This window comes from Triticum urartu, chromosome 3, assembly GCF_003073215.2.
Source record: "Triticum urartu cultivar G1812 chromosome 3, Tu2.1, whole genome shotgun sequence".
Classification (NCBI taxonomy): Eukaryota; Viridiplantae; Streptophyta; class Magnoliopsida; order Poales; family Poaceae; genus Triticum; species Triticum urartu.
In genome coordinates, this window is record NC_053024.1 from 330020987 (window position 1) to 330036175 (window position 15189).

Below are 15189 nucleotides of genomic sequence, written 5' to 3' on the forward strand. Positions count from 1 at the left end.
AGGAGCTGCACATATCTCGTTCTCACGGCACACTCAGATGAGACATCCTACGAGTAAAACCAACCCTCAAGTTGCCCCGAGGTGGCCCCGCAGTCTACTCGGTCAAACCAACACTCAGAGGAGCACTGGCCCTGGGGGGGGGGGTTTAAATAAAGATGACCCTTGAGTCTGCAGAACCCAGGGGAAAGAAAAAGGCTAGGTGGCGAACGGTAAAACCAATGTTGGGCATTGCTGGAGGAGTTTTATTCAAGGCGAACTGTCAAGGGGTTCCCATTATAACCCAACCGTGTAAGGAACGCAAAATCCGGGAACATAACACCGATATGACGGAAACTAGGGCGACAAGAGTGGAACAAAACACCAGGCATAAGGCCGAGCCTTCCACCCTTTACCAAGTATATAGATGCATTAATTAAATAAGATATATTGTGATATCCCAACAAAATATCCATGTTCCAACAAGGAACAAACTCCAATCTTCACCTGCAACTAACAATGCTATAAGAGGGGTTGAGCAAAGCGGTAACGTAGCCAAGCAAGGTTTGCTAGGACAAGGTGGGTTAGAGGCTTGGCTCAACAATATAGGAGGCATGATAAGCAAGTGGTAGGTATCGCGGCATAGGCATAGCAAAACAGCGAGCAACTAGCAAGCAAAGATAGAAGTGATTTCGAGGGTATGGTCATCTTGCCTGAGATCCCGCAAGGAAGAAGAACGAGTATAGGAAGAAGACAAACGGACATAGTTGAACGGGTACTCACAAACTCGATGTTAATGGAACCAACCCAAAGAAGCAACACCGGAAATAAGCACACAACATAGTAAACAACCAACACACGAACATGGTACGATATGCGGGATGCGGTATGTGATGCATATGCGTGATCTGGAAAGGAATTATTGAACCTGGCCTCAACTTGGAAATCCAAGAGTGCCACTGGAAAGGTGAGGTGATTTCGGTTGAAATCGACATAAAGATCACCGGAATCGGATGCACGCTTTGGAAATGGCAAGCAAAACAAATATAACACCGGTCTGCGATAAACAGCAAGTAGTCATCTAAATGCATCAAGTAAAATATGCTACATGACACAAACATGACAACAAAATACATGGCAGGGATCCACTCATGATGCTTGACAAAAGATGACCACCGAGCTACGGCTAATTCATTCATTAACAGGTTCAAACAAGCATGGCAAAAGTGCAAATGATAACAGGTTTCAGACGTAGTGAAATTAACACAAGTTTGTAATTTATCTGCAGGAAGCAAACTTTAGAGCATGAAAACTACATGCTACAGGAATTTAACATGGCAAGGCATGGCATGAAGCTACTCAAAGCGCTTAATAAAAGTCCCTTAGTGACCTTGAGCCAAAAGGGATCAGAAAATACAATTGCAAGCATGTGAACATAGCAAAAACATAAACAGATTCAGACTTAGTGAAAAACTGGAGCATGGCAAAACAGTTAACGAGTAGGCATGTTTACGAGCTCGATGCACACACTATAAAGCATGGAATGACAATCTAAGCATCCACCCATCAAGAAGACATGGCATAGAAGCTAGACATGGCAAGAACAACTTCATAGCATGCACGGATCAACAACAACAAGCTCAGCAAAATCGCTAATCAAGTTAACAATCTGCCAGGAACATTTTAAAGCAAAAGTAGAGCTCGATTGACTCAAGGTAGGGTGCTCCATAATTGCAAACAAAACATGGGTGGATAGAGCACCACAATATTAACAAAACATCCTTACTGACCATCCTCAAAAGAGGCACGGATCACTATGAAACAACATGAACATATGGCATAACAACAAAATCAGGACAAGGACTTGGTGAAATTCAAAGTCCCTGAAATCAGCATTACCGATTACGCTACTTTGCAAGCTTGTGCTAGTCACCACAAAGATCACAAAAATAGATGGCATACACCGCTGTAAAGATGGCATGGCATATAACAAAACACATGTAGAGCTCAGGATCATAACATGCACACATTAATCATGGCAAAAATGACAAAAGGTCATTTGCTGAAACAGATCTGCAACTTTCCTCACATAGCCCACTTCCAACAACATTTCGGGCATCAAGATGAGCTGAAATGAAAATGATGCAATGAGATGAAATGATGTACATGTCGAGACGAACATTTTAATATGCTACACGCACGAATCGGAGCTACGAGGAGGAAGTTATGGCATGTCAAAATATGCAAAAATATTAGGGTTAGGAGGGAAAAAGTCAACCCCGAGATATTTTCAGATCTAGATCTGGATCGGGCAAGCTTCTTGAGGTGGCGTCGGGGCTCTCGCCGGAGTAGTTGAAGACGGCCGGAGCGAGCGGGGCCGGCCGGAGAGGAAGAGGGAGAGCCCGGGCGGAGGAGGCTCGCCGGTGAGGGGGCCCGTGCGGTGGCCGGCACGGGCGGCACGGCGGAGATGGGCGGCGGCGGGGCAGAGCCGACGACCGGCGGAGGCGAAGGGCGACGCGCGGGACGACGGAGATGGGCGGCGCCGGCGACGAGGCTCGGAGGCGGCGGCGCGCCCTCTCCCTGGCGACGGTGCGAAGACCCAGCGCGACGCGGCGGCTCGGGCGCACGGGGGCCGGCGACGGGCCTCGGCGGGCCGCACGGGTGGGACGGCGGAGGAGGCGAAGTGGGGCGCGGGTGCGGACAAGTGTCGGCTCCCGATTGGATGCAGGCGGCGGCGGACATGTCTGGGATGCGGGAATTTTGTCCGGCGGCGCGAGGGGAAGAAGCTAGGGTTTGTACCGCGGATTTTTGGGAGGGGATCACATATTTATAGGTAGAGGGACCTAGGAGAGTCCAAAGGACGTACTGTTTTTGGCCACGCGATCGTGATCAAACGCTCTAGATGATGGAGGAGGTTTAGGTGGGTTTTGGGCCACTTTGGAAGGGTGTTGGGCTGCAACACACACAAGGCCTTCTCGGTCCCTCGGTTAACCGTTGGAGTATCAAATGAAATCCAAATGGCACGAAACATGACAGGCGGTCTGCCGTTAGTAAACCAAGGCCGCATGAAAATTCTCGGTCCAATCCGAAAACGTTTAACACCCGCACACGAAAAGAGGTAGAAAGGGACACCCGGTGACATAGGTGCGCCGGATTGCAACACGAATAACGAGGAAAATGCTCGGATGCATGAGACGAACATGTATGCAAATGAAATGCACATGATGACATGATATGACATGCATGACACGCAAGCAATGACAAGGCAACAACAATGAATAACTGGAGGACACCTGGCACATCGGTCTCGGGGCGTTACAACACTCCACCACTACGAGAGGATCTCGCCCCGAGATCTAGAATGGCATCGGAGGGATAACGGAAGAGAAAGAGAAGAGGTAAAACTAAGTTGATTCCTTGACAAACGAGTGAAACCACGAGCCTTGAGAGGTTGAACAAATTGAAATAAAGAGTGCAACGAGAATGAGCGAAGTAGAAAGCACTTCATTAGGAAAAAGGAAGAAGGAAGAACAAATTCGAACAGCACTCCAGTTGGAAAGATATGCGAGGCTTGAAAAAAATGAAAACAAACTTGAGCAGCGGGCACACACTCTGGTTAAATGGATAAGCACGAATCAAACACGAACCTGACAAGACAAGAAGATTGGTTGAAGAGAGCAACATCACAATGCCTTCGGAACAAACGTAAGAATAGAATGGAATGAACAAAGGGAAACAAGATCTTGAGAGAGCAGGCTTACAACAAATGCTAGAACAGAGTTGTTGGAAAACCACCAACGAAAAGAATAAGCTTGATATGGTCTTATGGAATACCTCTCGAATTATGAGGTGACAACCTGCCACTCACGGGAAAAATATTTGGATTGATAAGAACAAGGAGACGAGAAAACTTATTTCACCGGGAGGATAAAAGAACTTGAGTCATTTATAAGCACCATAATAGCAACAATCCTTATGGAAGGCTTTAGGTGAAACATGACACAAAATAACTCCAACGAAGAGGTTGATGGATTTAAAATACCTCATTCTTAACAACATGTGAATCATGAGACATGAACTCAAATTATCAAGAATGACATAATACCACCTCCAATGATACGGAAGAAAATAATTGCACTCCGGATTGCAAGATAAAGAATGCATGAGCTCCCTTGAAAAGAATCTTGATGAACACTTCGAGAAAGATTTAAGTCCTTGATGAACCAACAATGTAGAACCTTCATGAAGAACTCCGTTAAACAAAAGAATGATCAAACGGAAGGAAAGAGAAGTAGAAACACAAGGTGAATCCTTGCAAAGATTGGGTGAAGCTTTGCGACAGGATAACATGGAAACTTGGAACTCCGGAAAAGAAAGATGAACAAAAGGAATCAAGAATTTGATGAGCCTCCAAAATAGGGAATTGAGTTAACTCGATGAAACAAGAATAAGAATTACATTATGCGTATCCTTCACCAATTTAATTGATGACAATCAACGGATTTGACATATTACTTATTCTCGTAAAGAAGATTAAGAGAGATATAACATAAACTTGAGAAGGTCTTCAATGAACCACCAGTAGGTTTTGAAAAAAACGAAAGAATTGATATGATAAACGAAGGAAGAAGAAACTAGGAAGAACCACCGTAAGAAATGAAAATGACCGAAGAGAAGATAAAGAAACACCGGGAAGAATTTACAAGTGAACAAAAATGCTTGAGGGAATTTAGATCCATGAGAACGAAGAGATCACGAGCTGATTAGAGATCACTTGAACGAAGCACTGGTAAGATTGGAGAATGATAACTGAAAGCTGAGAATGAATAAACCTGAATTGATGGACACCGGATAATCAAACTAAGAAGACTCTTGAATAGCTTCGGATGGTTGAAAAGAATTCTCACAATCAAAACAATTATGAGAGGATGGTATGAAGCTAGAACCATGAATCTTGAAGAGAATGGAGAAAGATTGAGAAAAAAAATCTTCTTCAGTCTTCAAATGCAGAGAATGACAACGAGAAACACCACCATGAATCGTTTAGGCACTCCGGAAGAATCAAAAGCAAAGAGATTGAGCCAACGATGAAAAGAGTTAGAAAGATCTTGGAGAAGGGCATTTGACTGATGATAACTCATTCTTACGTCAAACTTTGAAATGAATTTGAGACTAACTCCGGGAGAATAAGAAGAGTCAGGTAAGCTCCTGGGAAAAGACCTATGGGTTAGGCCCACTCAAAAGAAAAACCCTTGAAATGATTTAAAGAGAGAGATTGCACCGGTTGAATAAAAGGATTGAATGAGATAACATCCTCGAAAGAAATTGAACGATTGAGAATGGCAACGCAAAGCTTTCGAGATATCTTCAACACAACGGAACAAAAGAATGGCGAGAAGTGAAAGATTACGAGGTGCACCGGCATAAGAAAAAACATTGGGAAAAAAGAAAAGACTATGCTCAATACCAAAGCTTGAATTGATTCCACCGGAGAAGAAAACGAGTGAAGAGTGACGAACTTGAAGCTCCGTTAGAATCCTCATGAGAATCACCGGATAAGGATATTGATTGAAAAGAATGGAGAGACTTCACATCAATAAAATGGATACTTGATTAAGAAATTCGAGTCCTCGAAGAAAAGGCTGGGAGGGCGGGAAAACAAAGGCAGCTTGGGACGAATGAAAACAAACACCATTGGAAACAATTGAGAATTGATCTCGCGAATGTAGGAATGATCGGATCCACTTGAATTGAAGCACACCGGTTGAAAAGGATTGACATGACAGACTCGATGATCGAGAAGGATTAGTATTCACATAGAAATATGAGAACACCGCTTAGGAAAGGTATGGAATCAACATTTGACATTGAAGCAACTCGAATACCACAACTCAAAACAAAACAAAGATTGGCTTGCAGGATAAGGCGGAACAAACATATGATAGAGATTTCGTCCAAAGTTTTCGTGGTGGGGCCTACACGGGCTCGATCATACAACACCATCATGTACAAGGCAATGCACATGACATATGAAGCGTCCCCGAGTCGGCATAGCCACGGACTGTTTAAGACAGAACGAGACCACTGTAAAACCAACAGTGAATAGGCGGACCACTAGACGTCGAACCCCAATTTCATATCATACATCTGTCGAAAAGATATCCTAAGAGCTACCTGAATTCCCACTTATAAACTCACGAAACTTTCCGGTTGTGCAATCAGGTGTTGGGGATACAGGGGAAGCATAATATCTCACCGAAACTAACAAATCCTACATCCAGCTGTATCCATCCTTCAACACATAACCAAGAACCTTCGGAAATCGTTTACCTCAACCTTCGAAAAGCATCCGTTATACGAGTTATGGCAATACTCCCGAACTCCCACCCCAGTACTGGGTGGCGTCGAGGTTATCTCACCAACAACTGCATAAAAGAGATTTTCGATGTCGGCGAAAACTCAGGTATTCCAGAACTGCAACGATAAAATTGTGACGACAACACCTCAGAGCTCAACTCCCCGGGACACTGCCACAACCCCTAAATGTCAGGAGGCACCAAGAACAATGTTCTCATCACAAAACCATCAAAATGATTCCAAGATACCCGCGTGATCCTAAATTTTTTTTAGTGAAATTTGAGAAGAGAAGAGTCAAAACTCTACGTCAGGATGCCTCACCAGAGCGATGAAGGGACTGGAGAGTAAAAAGAATTCCTAACTATCCGATATATTTAATCCTAAATGACTCAAAACATTTTTCAAGACTCAACAACGTCAGCGATTCAATCAAGCAGGGGGCTCCTAAGTCGGGGAAGGCTCTGATTACCAACTTGTAACGCCCTCGATGCGGCTATATCTCCCACGTGTCGAAGCACGACTTAGAGGCATAACCACATTGAAAGCAATGTCGCAAGTGAGGTAATCTTCACAAAACCCATGTAATACATAAGGGAAAAGAGATACATAGTTGGCTTACAATCGCCATTTCACACAATACATGAATTAAGCATTACATCATCCAGATACACACAAGGTCCGACTACGGAACCATAATAAAAGAAGACTACCCCAATGCTACACAGATCCCCGATCTCCCCAACTGGGCTCCACTACTGATCAACTAGAACGAAACAACACAAAGGACAAGATCTTCCATGAGCTCCTCCTTAAGCTTGGTTGCGTCACCTGCACGGTATCATCGGCACCTGCAAGCTAGTTTTGGAAGTATCTGTGAGTCACGGGGACTCAGCAATCTCACACCCTCGCGATCAAGACTATTTAAGCTTATAGGTAAGGTAAAAGGGATGAGGTGGAGCTGCAGCAAGCGATTAGCATATATGGTGGCTAACATATGCAAATGAGAGCGAGAAGAAAAGGCAAGGCACGGTCGATAAAACTATGATCAAGAAGTGATGCTAGAACAACCTATGTCAAGCATAACTCCAACACCGTGTTCACTTCCCGGACTCCGCCGAGAAGAGACCATCATGGTTACACACACGGTTGATGTATTTTAATTAAGATCAACTTCAAGTTTTCTACAACCAGACATTAACAAATTCCCATCTGCCCATAACCACGGGCACGGCTTTCGAAAGTTCAAATCCCTGCAGGGATGTCCCAACTTAGCCCATCACAAGCTCTCACGGTCAACGAAGGATATTCCTTCTCCCAAGACAATCTGATCAGGCTCGGCATCCCGGTTACAAGACATCCTCGACAATGGTAAAACAAGTCCAGCAACACTACCCGAATGTGCCGACAAATCCCGATAGGAGCTGCACATATGTCGTTCTCAGGGCACACTCAGATGAGACATCCTACGAGTAAAACCAACCCTCAAGTTGCCCCGAAGTGGCCCCGCAGTCTACTCGGTCGGGCCAACACTCAGAGGAGCACTGGCCCAGGGGGGTTTAAATAAAGATGACCCTTGAGTCTGCAGAACCCAAGGGAAAGAAAAAGGCTAGGTGGCGAATGGTAAAAACAATGTTGGGCATTGCTGGAGGAGTTATATTCAAGGCGAACTGTCAAGGGGTTCCCATTATAACCCAACCGTGTAAGGAACGCAAAATCCGGGAACATAACACCGATATGACAGAAACTAGGGAGGCAAGAGTGGAACAAAACACCAGGCATAAGGCCAAGCCTTCCACCCTTTACCAAGTATATAGATGCATTAATTAAATAAGATATATTGTGATATCCGAACAAAATATCCATGTTCCAACAAGGAACAAACTCCAATCTTCACCTGCAACTAACAATGCTATAAGTGGGGCTGAGCAAAGCGGTAACATAGCCAGGCAAGGTTTGGTGGGACAAGGTGGGTTAGAGGCTTGGCTCAACAATATAGGAGGCATGATAAGCAAGTGGTAGGTATCGCGGTATAGGCATAGCAAAAGAGCGAGCAACTAGCAAGCAAAGATATAAGTGATTTCGAGGGTATGGTCATCTAGCCTAAGATCCCGCAAGGAAGAAGAACGAGTCCATGAAGAAGACAAATGGACGTAGTCAAACGGGTCCTCACAAACGCGATGTTAACGGAACCAACCTGAAGAAGCAACACCGGAAAGAAGCACACAACATAGTAAACAACCAACACATGAACATGGTATGATATGCGGGATGCGGTATGTGATGCATATGCGTGATATGGAAAGGAATGATTGAACCTGGCCTCAACTTGGAAATCCAAGAGTGCCACTGGAAAGGTGAGGTGATTTCAGTTCAAATCGATATAAAGATCACCGGAATCGGATGCACGCTTTGGAAATGGCAAGCAAAACAAATATAGCACCGGTCTGCGATAAACAGCTAGTAGTCATCTAAATGCATCATGTAAAATATGCTACATGACTCAAACATGACAACAAAATACATGGCAGGGATCCACTCAAACAAGCATGGAAAAAGTGCAAATGATAACATGTTTCAGACTTAGTGAAGCAGACTTTATCTGCAGGAAGCAAACTTTAGAGCATGAAAACTACATGCTATAGGAATTTAACATGGCAAATCAAGGCATGGCATGAAGCTACTCAAAGCACTTAACAAAAGTACCTTAGTGACCTTGAGCCAAAAGGGATCATAAAATACAATTTCAAGCATGTGAACATAGCAAAAACATAAACAGATTCGGACTTGGTGAAAAACTGGAGCATGGCAAAACAGTTAACGAGTAGGCATGTTTACGAGCTCGATGCACACACTACAAAGCATGGAATGACAATCTAAGCATACACCCATCAATAAGACATGGCATAGAATCTAGACATGGAAAGAATAACTTCATAGCATGCATGGATGAACAACAACAAGCTCGGCAAAATCGCTAATCAAGTTAACAATCTACCAGGAGCATTTTATAGCAAAAGTAGAGCTCGATTGACTCAAGCTAGGTTGCTCCATAACTGCAAACAAAGACATGGATGGATAGAGCACCACAATATTAACAAAACATTCTTACTGACCATCCTCAAAAGAGGCACGGATCACTAGGAAACAACAGGAACATATGGCATAACAACAAAATCAGGACAAGGATTTGGTGAAATTCTAAGTCCCTGAAATCAGCATTACCGATTACGCTACTTTGCAAGCTTGTGCTAGTCACCACAAAGATCACAAAAATACACTGCACACACCCCTGTAAAGATGGCATGGCATATAACAAAACACATGTAGAGCTCAGGATCATAGCATGCACACATTAATCATGGCAAAAATGACAGAAGGCCATTTCCTGAAACAGATCTGCAACTTTCCTCACATAGCCCTGTTCCAACGACATTTTGGGCATAAAGGTGAGCTCAAATGAAAATAACACAATGAGATGAAATGATGTAGTCGTCGAGACGAACATTTTTGTATGCTACACCAATGAATCGGAGCTATGATGAGGAAGTCATGGCATGTCAAAGTATGCAAAAATATTAGGGTTAGGAGGGAAAAAGTCAACCCTGAGATATTTTCAGATCCAGATCTGGATCGGGGAAGCTTCTTGAGGTGGCGCCGGGGCTCTCGCCGGAGTAGTTGAAGACGACAGGAGAGAGCGGGGCCGGCTGGAGAGGAAGAGGGAGAGCCCCGGCGAAGGAGGCTCGCTGGCGAGGGGGCCCGTGCGGTGGCCGGTGCGGGCGGCACGGCGGAGATGGGCGGCGGCGGGGCGGAGCCGGCGACCGGCGGAGGCAAAGGGCGGCGCGCGGGATGGCAGAGATGGGCAGCGCAGGCGACGAGGCTCAGAGGCGGCGGCGCGCCCTGTCCCTGGCGACGGTGCGAAGACCCAGCGGGGCGCGGCGGCTCAGGCCCACGGGGGCCGGCGACGGGCCTCGGCGGGCCGCGCGGTTGGGATGGCGGAGGAGGCGAAGTGGGGCGCGGGCGCGGACACGTGTCTTCTCCTGATTGGACGCAGGCGGCGGCGGACATGTCCGGGCTGCGTGAATTTTGTTCGGCGGCGTGAGCGGAAGAAGCTAGGGTTTGTACCGCGGATTTTTGGGAGAGAATCACATATTTATAGGTAGAGGGAGCTAGGGGAGTCCAAATGAGGTGCGGTTTTCGGCCACATGATCGTGATCGAACGCTCTAGATGATGGAGGAGGTTTAGGTGGGTTTTGGGCCACTTTGGAAGGGTGTTGGGCTGCAACACACACGAGGCCTTTTCGGTCCCTTGGTTAACCGTTGGAGTATCAAACGCAATCCAAATGGCATGACACTTGACAGGCGGTCTACCGGTAGTAAACCAAGGCCGCATGACAAGTCTCGGCCCAATCCGAAAACGTTTAACACCCGCATGCGAAAAGAGGTAGAAAGGGACACCGGGTGACATAGGAGCGCCGGATTGCAACACGGACAACGGGGAAAAAGCTCGGATGCATGAGACGAACATGTATGCAAATGAAATGCACATGATATGATATGCCCAGTGTTTTGAGGAAGGTGACCTTGTCCTTAGGCGCATTCAGTCCACCAAGGGTACAAACAAGTTGACGCCGAAGTGGGAAGGCCCTTACCGGGTAGTACGAGTCACCAGACCTGGCGCAGTCCGTCTGGAGACTGGGGATGGCATTCAATTGTAAAACTCATGGAATATTGTGCATCTCCGCAAGTTCTACCTGTAAGGCGCAGCTGTCGGGCCCTGCCCGACAACCACCCTTTTGTACAGGCCTTGCCTCAGTTGCATGTAACCCCTTGTACAAAGCCAGGCAATGACCCTGAGCAACAGAGAAATAAACAAAGTGTTGGGGAGCCCCAACCAAGTTGCATGCATGCTTGAGCGTTCCAAGAGCACTACATCAACATTTCATAAGAATCTGCATATGCATATAGATAGGATCGCATCTTGCATCATTCCCATTTACATGAAGCTGCAGGCCCCTGTCGTGAACCTAGCCTCCACAAGGAGTTGGGAAGATGGACCAGGCGCTGCGATCCCCAACAAGCCAAACAGATAAGTTGTACCTCTTGTACATCGGTGTTCTGTAAGCTAAAAACTTGTGCATGCGGAAACCTCGCCGCTCTTCGAAACTTAGGTGCTCCCACCCTTGGCTCGAACGTTGCTTCGGCCGGGGTGGTTGCAGTGGCCTTTGGTGACAAGGAGCTGGCGGGGGGCTGGAGCCTTTATTTTTTGCCCCGTAGTATCAGTCCCCCGGCAATAGATTAAAAGGCTTACCGGCAGGATACCCTGCCGGAAAAACTCGTTTATTTACAATAAAGAGGCATCTCACCTCTGCATCGACATATACATGCAGGAGTTTCCGATAAGGTTCATCTTTTTCATTAATATGCTTATCATACAAGTACTAGTCCTTACAGAACACAAACATGGACTCGAGAGATTACGTTATTTGAATTGGAATTTTGCAAATGCCTACAATTTTAAGATTGAAAAAAGATAAGTGCCCAGTAATCTCCTATTTTCATTTTCCCTCCCACCAGGCACTACGGTGGAAGGAGGAAAATAAGAGAAATACACCCAAGCAGAAGCCCTTCCTAGTTCGGCCGCGGCTCACCAAGCACAGCCTAACAAGATCGAGAGTGGCCAGGCTATGAAGGAGAGGGCGAGAAGGTGCCGCAATGGCCCCCTGGCCACCACTTCCAGGACCAGTCGGAAGACCCCAGCACAGGCACCGGCAGACGAGGACGTCGGGCCCAGCTGGAAGACCACTGGAGGAGGTGGAGGAACCAGAAGGGCAAATCTTTCCCCTGCAGCTAAAGAAAACGGTGATGACAGCGCAGGGGAAAGGGGGGAAGAGTCAGCGAAACGAGCAGCAGGTCGCTAGTACGAGACGAACGCGTCGGTGCTATCGGACTCCGACTGGACGACCTGCCTCCAGCCTTATCCGTCTCTCCTGGCTTCATATTCATCAACACCATCCAAGGATAGCACTGACCCACAGTCGGACGCCCTCCCCAGAGAAATGGTGAGTGCCCAAGATGGCCAGGGGGCTCGAGGCACGCCGCTACCCGCCTAAGCAGGCAGGAAGGCGCACCTCTCATCAGCATCAGCCCCAAGGCCTTCGTAAGGGGAAGTGCTGGGGTTGTCAATGATCTCCATCCCTACCTCTCAGGCGAGCCTCGAAGACGCCAAGAACCTAATCACTAAACCCGCAAGCAACGGAAGCTCGGTACAGGACACCACACCGCGTGATCAGTAGTCGACCGGGGTAGAAGAACCAAGCTTCTCTCCATGGTGAGGGGACGTGATATTCCCCATAGCATGGACCAAGCCCACTCCCCAAGCACCAAAGTTTTGAGATGCAAATCTCAGAACGTAGCCCGAGGCCTGGCCCCAGGCTCTTCTCTTCAGCATAACCAACAGGAAGCAGAAAACAGAGGAGGGGAGCGCATGGATGAATGACTCCGCCCTCTCTCCACCTCTCCTTTTATAGGCAAGACGGGGAAGGGGAGTCGCTCCCTCAACGGGCAGCCGCTGTACCCCTCCACCAATTTAAGAAGACCGGCCCCTCACCTTGATGCTCTCCCACACCACGCGCCTCCATTACCTACCCCGCATGATGCATGCCGCATACGTGGCTAAGGATAAGGGCGTGGTGGGAAGAGTGAATTGGCAGTTTCTACTCCCTGCGTTAAAGTCATTCATGGGCCATTACCAGGGTGGCCCTACCACTACTGGCTTTACACGACATGCGGAGAAATCAGAAACTGGCCAGGAATCAAGATTAATGAAGAAACAATGAAGACCTCAAGAGGCCAGCCTCTCCAGCACCCCCGCTTGTGCACTTATTAGGCCCTACCCCGACAACGCTCGGCAGAGTGTTCGGGGCAGGCCCGAGGGCTTTTGTTGATGCAACAAACCCTGGGTCTGTTGCCCAGACTATGCACAGGCATGGGAATGAGATCACAACACCAACCCGTGCCAGAGTACAAGAAACCAAGATCTTCGAAGGACCAACCTGTAGCTCAAGAGGACCAAGGTCAAGCTAAAGAAGCGAGATGCCACCAGGAGAAAAGCCTCCCTTACCGGGTAGGCTAGCTCGGCGAGGGTGGGGTCACCCCAGAAGTAAGCATCCAAGATGTCTCGGCAAGGCCTGCCAGGACTCACGAAGGCAAAAACCACCTCACCAACTACTCCGCCACGACCACGTCGTCAATCAGTGCAGTGTCAAGCTGTAAAGTGACTGAGTGGCAGCCATTCGCCACATGGCAGCCTTTCTATACAGGAAATACCTATGAGTGACACCCGTCCTGCGACGTGTCAAGCGAGTAGGTGCGGAGCTGGCAATACAGCTCGGCAAGGCTTGCCAGGCGAGCGACGACGTGACGTTGAGTGGTGCATTTAATGCGCCCCTCTCAGCCTGCAGAGTTAGGTATGATAGCATTGTTTGCTATCTTATCAGTGCATAATCACCACTTTGCCATTGTGGTGACCCCTTAATCTATAAAAGGAGGCCCATGGCAACCGTAGAAAGGGTTAGAAGGTTGAAAACCACACACTGATACGCGCGTAGCCACTCTCGCACGAGGCACCCCTGCCGGGCAAGTGTACTGCGCTCCACCACCATTTTCCACCATCAATCCACCAAAGCAGGAGTAGGGTTTTACGCCTCACGGCGGCCGAAACCTGGGTAAAATTTCTTGTGTGATCTCTGCCATGCTACCCCATGCTCGTCTGCTCTTTGTGCAACGTGACATCCGCCGTACCGAACCAGCAAGGGGCCCTTTATCCCATAGGTGGCCGTGGTTTCCCATGACACTTCAGTACTCCGGAACAAATGAATAGTGAGAAGTGGATGATTAGGAGGTGAACCGGCATGAGAAAGCATTTGAACAGAGGAAAGAGATATGATCAACATCGAAAGCTTGCATTTAGTCCACCGGGGAAGAAAATGATAATGAAAAATGATGAACTTGTAGCTCCTGAGCATCTTCACGAAGAATCGCCGGATGAAGCTTGGAAGAATAGGATGACGAAACTTCACATAAATAAAAGGATACTTGATTAAGACATCTGATTCCTTGAAGAAAAGGGTGGGATGGTGGGGAAAACAAATGCAACTTGGGATCGACAAAACATACACCATTGAGAAAACTGAGAATTGATCTTGCAAATGTGTAAATGATCAGATCAACTTGAAGAGAAGCATGCCAGTTGAGAGGAATTTACATGACAATAACGATGATAAAGAAGGATGAGCACTCCCATAGAAATATGAGAAAACCGCTTAGGAAAAGCTATGAAATAAACACTTGACATTGAAACAACTCGAATACCGCAACTCAAAACAAAACAAAGGATTTGGCTTGCAGAATAAGCCGGAAACAAACACATAACCCCCTCATGCATTTGTTGGAAGGATATCCTAGGCAACTCCTTGAATTCCCACCTAAGAACTTCCGCAATTTTCTTGGTTATGTGTTGACGGAGGAAAATATCACCACACAACTCTTAGCAGAATTCTATGCTGCAAATGTATCACATCCGTCAACACATAACCAAGAAAACCTCAGAAACTCGTGTACCTCAGACCTTTGAAGAACAATAGCTATACCAGTTGTGGTAGTACTCCGAACGCACTCACCAGTACTGGGTGGCGTCGATGTTATCTCACCACTAAGAGTATTACTTTTGTTGTCAGCATCCTCTGGTATTACAAAACAGAAACGATAGCGAATATGACAAGAACCCTTTGGAGCTCAACTCCCCGAAAGAGCTCAAGTCAGACAGGAGGCACAAAGACAAAATACACCAACATCGCA